Below are 12,267 nucleotides of genomic sequence, written 5' to 3'. Positions count from 1 at the left end.
CTGAGCAAAAACAAAGCCATGAGGTTGAAGGAATTGTCCGTAGAGCTCTGAGACAGGATTCGATCGAGGCACAGATCTGGGGAAGGGTGCCAAAAGATTTCTGCAACCTTTAAGGTCCCCAAGAACACAGTGGACTCCATCATTTTTAAATGGAAGATGTTTGGAACCAACAAGACTCTTCCTAGAGCTGGCCGCCCAGCCAAACTCAGGGAGGTGACCAAGAACCCGATGGTAACTCTGACAGAGCTCCAGACTCTTCAAAAGGTTCACCTTTCAACAGGACAACGACCCTAAGCACACTGTCAAGACAACACAGGAGTGGCTTTGGGACAAGTCTCTGAATGTCCTTGAGGGTCCCAGCCAGAGCCTGAACTTGAACCGATCGAACATCTCTGGAGAGACCTGAAAATAGCTGTGCAGTGACTCTCCCCATCAAATCTGACAGAGCTTGAGAGGATCTGCAGAGAAGAATGGGAGAAACCCCTCAAATACAGGTGTGCCAAGCTTGTACCGTCATACCCATGAAGACTCGAGGCTGTAATCGCTGCCAAAGGTCGCTTCAACAAAGTACTGAGTAAAGGGTCTGAATATTTATGTAAATAAGTTATCTTTTTTTTTTTTTATAATACATTTGGAAAAGTTTGTTAACCTGTTTTGGCTTTGTCATTATGGTTTATTGTGTGTTGATTGATGAAAAACATTTTTTTTAATCCATTTTAGAATACGGCTCTAACGTAACAAAATTTAGAAAAAGGGAAGGGGATTGAATACTTTCCAAAGGCACTGTAAATAAAGTTTGATTTGATTGATGACATTACAGATGTAGAATATTTAATACTGTAATTTTAACTAGGACAAGTTCAGTTTTTCTATTAACTTTTAATTGATAACTTGACATATCAATCCTGAGCTGGGCCTTCTCCTTGGCAGAGGGTAACTTGACATATCAATCCTGAGCTGGGCCTTCTCCTTGGCAGAGGGTAACTTGGGGAGGGGAATGAAGTGGGCGACATTGGATAAAGCGGCGATAAAAGTTGGCAAACCCTAGGAAGTGTTGCAGCTCCACCCTGGACGTAGGCTGAGGCCAATCCACCACCACATTCACCTTCTTGGGATCCATCTGGACACTCCCAGCAGAGATTATGTAGCCCAGAAAGGGAATGGTGGGGTGATGGAACTTTCAATTTTCCACCTTAACGAACAACTGGTTCTCTAGAAGGTGCTGGAGAACCTGCTGGACATGGAGCATGTGTTCTTTGGGGGAGTGGGAGAAGGCGAGGATGTCATCAAGGTAGATGAAGACGAACCGGTTCAGCATGTTGCAGAGAACGCCATTCACCATAGCCTGGAACATGGTAGGAGCGTTGGTGAGGACAAAGGCCATGATCAGATATTCGTGGTAGCCGCGTTGAAGGTGGTCTTCCACTCGTCCCCCTCTCATATCCACACCAGGTGGTAGGTGTTTCATTCATCCAGCTTGGAGAAGATCATGGCCCCCTGGAGCGGCTTGAAGGCTGAGGAAATGAGTGGTAGTGGATAACGGTTCTTCACTGTGATGTCATTGAGTCCCTGGTAGTCAATGAGCAGGGTCTTGTCCTTCTCCACGAAGAAGAACCCTGCACCAGCGGGAGAGGAGGAGGGACAGATAAATCCTGTAGCTAGGGAGTCCCCAATGTAGTCCTCCATAGCCTTGGTCTCTGGTCCTGACAGCGTGTACAAGCGTTTCCGGGGCAGCGTGGTACTGGTGAGGTCAATCCCACAGTCATGGGGTGGTGCGGCAGAAGGGAAGAGGCCCGGGCCTTGCTGAACACCTCCTCCTGGAGGTCCTGGTAGTCTGCAGGAATGGCAGAGAGGTCCGGAGCCACCTCCGAGGTCCCAGGAAGACATCCCAGGGCAGGATGCACCGATTTCAGACAATGGGCGTGGAACAGACTCCAGCCCATGACAGCCACCGTAGACCAGTTGATGAGTGGATTGTGTCACTGGAGCCAGGAGAATCCCAAATCCCAATCCCACGTGAAATCTGGGGGGACTTGTTGAGCAGGAACTGAATGGTCTCCCTATGATTCCCTGACACACGAAGGTTGATGGGAGTGATGGTATGGGTGACGCAACCTATAGAGCGCCCGTCCAGCGCTCTAACATCCACGGGACTGGAGAGAGGCTGAGTGGGGATGTTCAGCTCGGAAGCCAGTGTGGCATCCAAAAAGCTCTCATCGGCCCCAGAGTCAATGAGGACCCGGAGACATTTGGACTGGTTTCCCCACAGCAGAATGACAGGAAAAGGGGTGCGAGTAAGGGAAGCAGAAACATTCTCCATATGGCCCACCAGAGTACTCGCACCCTGGTGAGCCTGGTCCTTTACCGGGCACGAGGACACAACATGACCAAAAGTCCCGTAATACAGACAGCTCCTTGTGCTGATCCTGTGCTGCCATTCCGCTGGCGACAGCCCAGCTCTGCCTAATTGCATGGGCTTGGGAAACAGTGCCTCGGGCCCTCTTCGTTAACTCTCGAGGAAGGTTGGGAAACCTCGGGTGCTCTCGGCCACGTCGGGTTCATCCGGGATGGCTCAGAGGTGAGGTGGAATCCCTGGACGTGTGAGTGACATCGAATTCCCTTTCCATCTGTCGTTCCCGCAGTCGCCCATCGATGTGGATGGTCAAAGCGATGAGGGAGTCAAGAGTCGTGGGTAATTCCCGAGCTGCAAGCTCGTTCTTAACCTCCCCCGAGACACCGTGCAGGAACATGTCAAACAATGCTTCCCGGGTTCCATGCACTCTCCGCTGACAACGTGTAGAAGTCTATTGCATATTCGGCCACTGTGTGGGTGTCCTGCCGGAGCTGGATTAGCTTCCGGGCAGCTTCTCTCCCGGAGAGCGGGGCATCAAAAACCTTCCTCACCTCCCCATGAACCCCTCCAGGCTCATGCATATGGTCGGCCCAGGTGAGAGCCCTTCCAGACATCAACATGATGAGGTAGGCTATTCTGGAGCAATCCGAGGGGAATGAGGAGGGCTGAAGCTCAAAAATGAGGACTCACTTAGCTAAAAACGCCTGCCAGGTGCTTGGCTCTCCATTAAAGCATTCCGGGGGAGGTAACTGGGCTCCCAGGAAGGTGGAGTGGACGGTGAGGCGGCGCTGCTAACCGCCAAGTTAATGAGTTGCGGTCACCACCGTGCAGACTGCCCCCCTGCCAACCCGCGGAATTGCTCCTGCAGCATGTCCAACGCCCAGTCATGTTGCTCAGCCAACGTTTGGACCCCCTCCATCAGCCCACAAAGAAACTTCTCATGCCTACCAATGGAGGCTCCTTGGGAGGAGATGAAGTTGAGCATGATCCAATAGGGGCAGGCAAGAAAGGTCAAGGCAGACAGGGGTCAGTAACCAGAGGTGAGGCAACGGTACCGGACAGCAGGCAGGCTCAGAGTCAGGGTAAGCAGAGGTCAAAAATCCAGGGGGGGCAAAGGTACAGGTCGGTAGACAGGGTCAGGGGCTGTCAGAATGGTCAGGCAGGCGGGCTCGGAGTCAGGGCAGGCAGAGGTCAAAACCAGGAGGAAGAGAAAAGAGAGACTGGGAAAAAGCAGGAGCTGAGAAACAAAACGCTGGTTGACTTGACAAACAAGACGAACTGGCAACGGACAAACATAACACCGGTATATCTACACAGCGGATAATGGGGAAAATGGGCAACATCTGGAGGGGGGTGGAGACAATCACAAGGACAGCTAAAACAGATCAGGGTGTGACACATATAGTGGGAAGGATACTATCAATCAAGACTGTGTGAATGCAGGTACCACTCCATATAAATAAATACTGTGCTTTTGAAGATTTGTCTCTGGTCATGCAACCACAATGCAGGCTGGATGTCTAAATGTCAATTCTGAATGTCAATAGACATTTAGATTCATTCTCATCAGTGACAACATTCTAGAACTGAGTTATCACTCATTTAAGTCTAGTATCTGGGGTAATCTGGTTAAGGATTTTATAATTAATGAATTGTATTGCTAAGATGCTCAAACTTAACTTAATAGCTACACTCACAGACACAGGATAAACTTTATCCCTCATGCTGGCCCTGACCAAACCGGTAAGTTGCCTCTCACTCTAGCTGCACTTCTCCACATGGTCAGACTTATCGTGGTCTTCTCCCCTTCTAATGGTCTTGTGCTCATCCTTGAAAATTGCCATAAGATCTGAAATAGACTCCAAAGTCGACATACTGTATACCAAATTATCTAGGTTAAGTAATAGAAAATAAATGTTTTGTCTACTGCTCTGCTAACTAGCTAGCGAAAGTGTAGTCAGTGGCTAGCTAAGACAGAGAAAGGGGACTAAAGATGTAAAATACTTTATTCAATTCATTTAAATAGAGCGCATGGATTCATCAGGTTTCTGATTGCGCTGGTGAACGGTAGCTGACAGTGTCGGCTAGAGATGACATGCAGGATCTTCTTGTAGGAATTTGTAGTCTTGCTGAGGTCTTCTCTGTTGCTAATCAGCATTTTGAAGCAAATATATTAATAGAACTCACCTTGTCTGAGAAAGAATTACACGGTTATCAAACATCACACCAAGGTAAGCCTACACCAAACACAAAAATGATTGGAACCACTGTGTTTGACCACTAGGTTTTATGGGATGCATCCACAGTGGAGGACAATAATGGTCTCTGGCTTGTGGTCAGACTCGCTCAGGTGGAACAAACTTAAATTTGGGCCTTTTCAATTCTTATTTGAATGTCATTTAGAAAACAGAAATGTGTCCAATTTTTTTTCATTCTTTCTGAATTAAAATTAATCAAATGTATCTCTAATCTGATTACAGTATTTTAGCTGTATTCCAGTTACAGTTTATTTGTAATCCGTTACTCCCCAACCCTGGATACACAGCAGCAATGACTCTTTCATACTGCTGCGCAAGAGTATGGATTTTTCTTGCTTTCACAAGAGTGGTGAGTGTAGCCTGTTCGTCCAATTACAAGTCATAAAAGTAGCACTAGCTTCTGGCTCTGTGTGTGACGTGGCAAACATGTTAGGAGATCGAACCTACCCCCTCCAGTTTGCCCTGGCAATTGAACCGCTTGCAGAAAGAATTAGACAGGACCCAAACGTAACAGGTATCAGTATTGGTAAACACGGATATAAACTGGCCTTATTTGCAGATGATCTCCTGATATACCTGACCAATATTGAAAACTCAATGCCCCCTTTGCAAAACATATTTTCAGGAGATATAATGGCAATAGGAAAGGAAAAACAATAACTCAATGTTCAGCAATCACTTAAGTGGACCACAAAAAAATATTCAATAATTACAATACTTAATAAGTGACAGCAAACAACAAATCTCATTAGATTGAATAATCTTCCCATAAATCCTACAGGTACAATAAACCTCTTTAGAAAGACATGTCTGGCACAGTTTCTGGATTTCATTTTCGATAATACATATTACCCCACCGAAGACATTCTTTGAAAAAGTATACTCAGTCATAACACTTTATATGGGCAAAGACAATTCATAGAATAAAAAGTCTGAGGGTGGTTTTAACCTTCCAGACGTGGAATTGTATCAACTCGCTACCCAAGGCTTTTACTTGCGACATGATGTCTGGTTAAATGCACTAAAGAGGAGCAATGGGTACATATTGAAGATGTGCATGCTCATGCCCAGAAACTTTAAGTGTCTAGTTTCAAAGGATAAAGTTTAGAACAATAACAACTTCATAGTTAAGAACAATATGGAAGAAAATGAAACATTCTACAATAACCAATATCACACTCTAAAAACACAACCTCATGGAACAATCCTTGGATAGATTTTCAGAATTTACTGTTAAATTGGTTCACATGGAAAACTAAAGGTATAGAAACCATACATTACTTGGTAACAGGAAATTATTTTTATTTCTGTCATGGAAATAATTGTAAGTTTTGAACTGACCAAATAGTTTCAAATTACATGCAACTTAACAGTTACATATCACAAAATGTCGATTTGAAACATTTTGGAAATCAGAACAACCTTGAGGGAATCTTATTTGAGTCAGAAAAGGATCTTCATATGATAGGGAAGATATACAACCTTTCAGAGAGCATATCTAATTGACAATCTCTTAGAAAACAATATACACTGTTGGAACCAAGACTTAAAAAGAACTGATGCTGGCACAAGATGGAAGGAAAGTTGGAGCATAAATAACAAAATTGCAGTTAATGAAAATGTACACTTAATCCACTATAATCTAATATATAAAATATATTATACAAGAGACAAAATTAACAAATTCTACAGCACAACGGCAGAGTCATGTCTTAAGGTAAAACTAATAATGAATCAATTATCCATACTTTTTGGGAATGCTATAAAGTCCAGAAGTTGTGGGCGGAACTAGGAAGTTGGTTGTCAGAAGTATTATAATGTAAACCTTTAATCCGTTTGTCTGCATATTTCAAGACATGGCATATGGGGTTGTAGTGAGACCCAATGGGCTGGACGTATACTAAAAACGTGGAAATCATTCAATCAGCCATCATAAACACAATGGAAAAATCTCATGAGTGACTGAGAAAAACAAAATTGGTTCAATTTAATAAGGCCAAGTGGCAAACAATAATGCAGGCAATAGGGATGGGGGTGTGAGCATGCATTTCTGGGCAGATGAGGTGTAGTCATTGTTTGTGTGCGTCTTTAATTTGTTGTTTGTATGCATAAGTTTGTATCTGGAGTGGATTTTGATTTAGATTTTATTTAAAAAATATATACATTTAAAAAAAAAAAAAGTTAGTGTAGCTAGGACAGGGGAAAACGTTGCCTCAATTAGCCCACTGTCGTGTCTTTGGCTATGCCGGATTAAGTGATATGACATGCTATTCTATAAAATAATTTCTCCGTAATTAATATTATCTGATTGAGCTAATCATGTAAATGTAATTAACTAGAGAGTCGGGCACCACGAAAGAATATTTATAGAGCTGTTATCTTCCGAAGAAACTCTTAAAGACCTAGTCATATTTTACATCAATAGCAGTCAATATTAATCCTCACCTTAATTCAGTCTCATCTGAAAGTTGTACAATCTTAGTCATCTGCATGAACCCGGCCTAACAAGTTGAATCAGAAATACAAAATTGGGTTTAATTATTTATTTACTAAATACCCAACTAATCACACAGAATTATACATACACATAATTAATCATAACTTGATTATAAATTACGTCATAAAAAAGGGGCTGGGTTTGAGTGAAAGAGCGGGAAGACTGAGGGACACATGGAGAAGCTGTACTATCATAAATACAGTATCTTATGCATTCTAAATTACCGCCCATTTGGAAAAGGAAAATGCAATAAATATTTACTCTGCGCTGCGGTAGGTTGGTGGTAGATGGAAGGCCGTGTTGCCCAACCGAGTCCTTTGAAGAATGTCTCTGCTGGTAAATTGGGTACGTTGTAGTAACGTCGTTGTGTGGTAGACGGGATACTCTGTCTGTTCCTTCCTTACCTGCATTTGCAGCTGCTGTTGCTAACTCAACGGCTAGGAGGTATCACTTCTGTAGAGAATAAGAGTTCAAAGTTCATACCATTTGCAACCAAAGCTCACGCTGATGTTGGCTTCGTTCTGTAGTTATTATCTGAACCATTCTGACATCGGGCCGTCGTCCTCACATCCTTGGAACAGGAGGTTACATTGTTGTCAAAGCTTTATATAGGAAGGGAGAGGAGGGCGTGGTTGAAAAGTTTTATAGCCCATGTCCCTTCACAGGGGCGGGCCACTGATTGAGCATAGCCCTAACCTTATGAAAACCCAAATCTCACATTTTAGAAGCTAAAATCACATTTCATCCCATCACGAATAATTTAATATTCAAACATTTAAATTGAACAACAATTCCATATGAATCCGATAACTCTGATGTGTAGACATTCCACTGTACAGCTTATGTCATCTTATCATTGATGAGAATGTCTTAGATGACAACCGAACTGACATCATATTCATTAAGTACCACCGCATATGTTCAATTGGTCGGATTACCAGAATATAGTTCATTTCCCCCCCGCCTTCTGATGTTCCCAGAATCTCTATGTTAACCAAAGGGGTTTGCAAATGTAACATCAGTAGGGTAGAGAGAGGAAAAAGGGGGGGGGGGGGGGGAAGAGGTATTTATGACTGTCATAAACCTACCCCCAGGCCAACGTCATGACACTACCCAGCTAGCTACAACGCAGCACACTGAAAGCGAGAGTAAACAGGCCTGAACTCTCATGAAGAAGTATGTCTTGTCCCCTCAGACCCTCACAAACTTCTAGAGATTCACCATTGAGAGCATCCTGTCAGGTTGTATCTACACCTGGTACGACAATTGCACCGTCTGCAACCACATGGCTCTCCAGAGGGTGGTGCGGTCAGCCCAATGCACCACCAGGGACACACTGCCTGCCCTCCAGGAGGATCTACAGCAACTGTTGTCACCGGAAGGCCAAGAAGATCATTAAGGAGGCATGGCCTGTTTACCCCACTAGCATCTAGAAGGCAGAGACAGTAAAGGTGCATCAAAGCTGGGGCTGAGACACTGATAATCAGCTTCTATCTCCAGGCCATCAGACTGTTAAACAGTCACCACTAGCCAGCTTCCGTCCAGTACCGTGCCCTCCACCCAGTACACAACTCTGCCCTTTAGGCACTGTCACTAGCCGGTTACCACCGGGTACTCTACCCTGCACCTTAGGCACTGACACTAGCCGGTTAGTCATTGAACACTGGAAACTTTGATTATGTTTGTATAATATTTATCTACTGCTTTACTACATTTTTTATTTATTTTTTATTTGGGATTATTGTGTGTTTGTTTGACATTTACTGTTTTGATTGATAGGAACTAGGAACATAAGCATTTTGCTGCACCTGCCATAACACCTAACTATGCAACCAATAAAATGTGACTTGATTTGATTTGACTACTCAGTCACTGATATGAATAAACAAGTTGTGGAAGTGTCGAGGCTTTGCCCCTCACTGGCCAATCACAATGTGCTCCAAGGCGAAATATGTGGTTGCTTCAAGTTGTGTATTTACGGTCTTTTATGTATTGCCTTGGAATCAACTCCAATTCCAATCGTAGTCTGTTATAGTTTTCAAATGTCTTACAGAAACGAAATAACAAAATGTAGACCTATCTTTGCTAAAGGGGGACTTGAACCCATTTGCAGTCCACATTGTTCTCAGTGGCGACCCGTCATTCAGGGCAGGTGGGGCACCTGTTTTGAGCCCCACATTTATTGCATCTTTTTTTGTCAAATGAAGAGAAATAATGAAGATAAATTATAGATAAACCGTATTGGTGCTCATCGTCCATTGGACATAAACATTACAGAAGTTGGAAATTGCAAAAATTCAACAATGAGTGGTTTGGAAGGAATCGTGACAGTGGCTAACTGCAAGCAATGCAACTGGGAAATCATTAATAAACAAGCTCAAACTGGGAAAATGTGTTTTGAATGTCCAACTCGTAATTGTAAATCCGGCCTCTCTTTCTTTGATGCCTCCTTCCTGTTCAAGTGAGCACATCACAACAATGTTAGTCCTATAATGTCTTATATGCTGCTGCATAAATGATGTAATATGCCAGGGAGATATGTATACTGTAGCTAAGAAAGTAATACTAAATGTATGTTGTCTAGTAAGATATTAGTAGCCCATGTGCCTCACCCTAATAATTTGGTATATTTTCACCTCTTAATTTTGACTACTGTTCTGGCTCGGTGGTGCACATCTAGCCTATAACCTATTTTTGAGAAATGTAGTCATCGAATATTGTAAGAGCTTTCATTGTCTGCTTGTATGCCCCCTTTATTTATCCTACGGTTCTGACTTGGTGGCAGTAAATGAGGCTGAATGAACTGTTTTGCTGCCAGACAAGGTTCCACTGATAGTAAGGTGTTGGGACATCTTTATGTAGGTCCTAACAGTTTGTCATCGTTATAGTGTAAGTAATGTATTGTTTAATGTTGTGTTGTGAAGTGGCTTTGCTGGCATGCATCCCACTTTTTTTATTTTGCCCCACCAAGATTTACATGCTAAAATTGCCACTGATTGTTCTAAGTTATTGCATAGCTTCAATAGCACTCACACTGATATAGGTGCTAGGCCTACTGTAAATTGCATTATGGCTGAGCATGGACACGCAAAACATTGCCAATAAGCAAGATGCATTGATAAGGCATAAAAAGATAATGAATAATTCTAATCAAATTCTAAACAAAATAACAACTTGCTTTAAATAGCCATGTCACACTTACAGGCCCCATCTGTAAGTGAGAATGTCCACTCATGCTGCTACCAAATAGGCCTATGTTATATGAACATAATCGTAACCATTTTACAGATCAGATTTTTTTATTTATTTTACCTTTATTTAACCAGGTAGGCAAGTTGAGAACAAGTTCTCATTTATAATTGCGACCTGGCCAAGATAAAGCAAAGCAGTTCGACAGATACAACGACACAGAGTTACACATGGAGTAAAACAAACATACAGTCAATAATACAGTATAAACAAGTCCTTCCTACAATGTGAGCAAATGAGGTGAGAAGGGAGGTAGAGAAGGCAAAAAAGGCCATGGTGGCAAGGTAAATACAATATAGCAAGTAAAACACTGGAATGGTAGTTTTGCAATGGAAGAATGTGCAAAGTAGTAATAAAAATAATGGGGTGCAAAGGAGCAAAATAAATAAATAAATTAAATACAGTTGGGAAAGAGGTAGTTGTTTGGGCTAAATTATAGGTGGGCTATGTACAGGTGCAGTAATCTGTGAGCTGCTCTGACAGTTGGTGCTTAAAGCTAGTGAGGGAGATAAGTGTTTCCAGTTTCAGAGATTTTTGTAGCTCGTTCCAGTCATTGGCAGCAGAGAACTGGAAAGAGAGGCGGCCAAAGAAAGAATTGGTTTTGGGGGTGACTAGAGAGATATACCTGCTGGAGCGTGTGCTACAGGTGGGAGATGCTATGGTGACCAGCGAGCTGAGATAAGGGGGGACTTTACCTAGCAGGGTCTTGTAGATGACATGGAGCCAGTGGGTTTGGCGACGAGTATGAAGCGAGGGCCAGCCAACGAGAGCGTACAGGTCGCAATGGTGGGTAGTATATGGGGCTTTGGTGACAAAACGGATTGCACTGTGATAGACTGCATCAAATTTGTTGAGTAGGGTATTGGAGGCTATTTTGTAAATTACATCACCAAAGTCGAGGATTGGTAGGATGGTCAGTTTTACAAGGGTATGTTTGGCAGCATGAGTGAAGGATGCTTTGTTGCGAAATAGGAAGCCAATTCTAGATTTAACTTTGGATTGGAGATGTTTGATATGGGTCTGGAAGGAGAGTTTACAGTCTAACCAGACACCTAAGTATTTGTAGTTGTCCACGTATTCTAAGTCAGAGCCGTCCAGAGTAGTGATGTTGGACAGGCGGGTAGGTGCAGGTAGCGATCGGTTGAAGAGCATGCATTTAGTTTTACTTGTATTTAAGAGCAATTGGAGGCCACGGAAGGAGAGTTGTATGGCTTTGAAGCTTGCCTGGAGGGTTGTTAACACAGTGTCCAAAGAAGGGCCGGAAGTATACAGAATGGTGTCGTCTGCGTAGAGGTGGATCAGAGACTCACCAGCAGCAAGAGCGACCTCATTGATGTATACAGAAAAGAGAGTCGGTCCAAGAATTGAACCCTGTGGCACCCCCATAGAGACTGCCAGAGGTCCGGACAACAGATCCTCCGATTTGACACACTGAACTCTATCAGAGAAGTAGTTGGTGAACCAGGCGAGGCAATCATTTGAGAAATCAAGGCTGTTGAGTCTGCCGATGAGGATGTGGTGATTGACAGAGTCGAAAGCCTTGGCCAGGTCAATGAATACGGCTGCACAGTAATGTTTCTTATCGATGGCGGTTAATATCGCTTAGGACCTTGAGCGTGGCTGAGGTGCACCCATGACCAGCTCTGAAACCAGATTGCATAGCAGAGAAGGTATGGTGAGATTCGAAATGGTCGGTAATCTGTTTGTTGACTTGGCTTTCAAAGACCTTAGAAAGGCATGGCAGGATAGATATAGGTCTGTAGCAGTTTGGGTCAAGAGTGTCCCCCCTTTGAAGAGGGGGATGACCGCAGCTGCTTTCCAATCTTTGGGAATCTCAGACGACACGAAAGAGCGGTTGAACAGGCTAGTAATAGGGGTGGCAACAATTTCAGCAGATAATTTTAGAAAGA

This window comes from Oncorhynchus clarkii, chromosome 14 (assembly GCF_045791955.1).
Source record: "Oncorhynchus clarkii lewisi isolate Uvic-CL-2024 chromosome 14, UVic_Ocla_1.0, whole genome shotgun sequence".
NCBI classification, from domain to species: Eukaryota; Metazoa; Chordata; class Actinopteri; order Salmoniformes; family Salmonidae; genus Oncorhynchus; species Oncorhynchus clarkii.
This window is presented reverse-complemented; position numbering follows the sequence as displayed.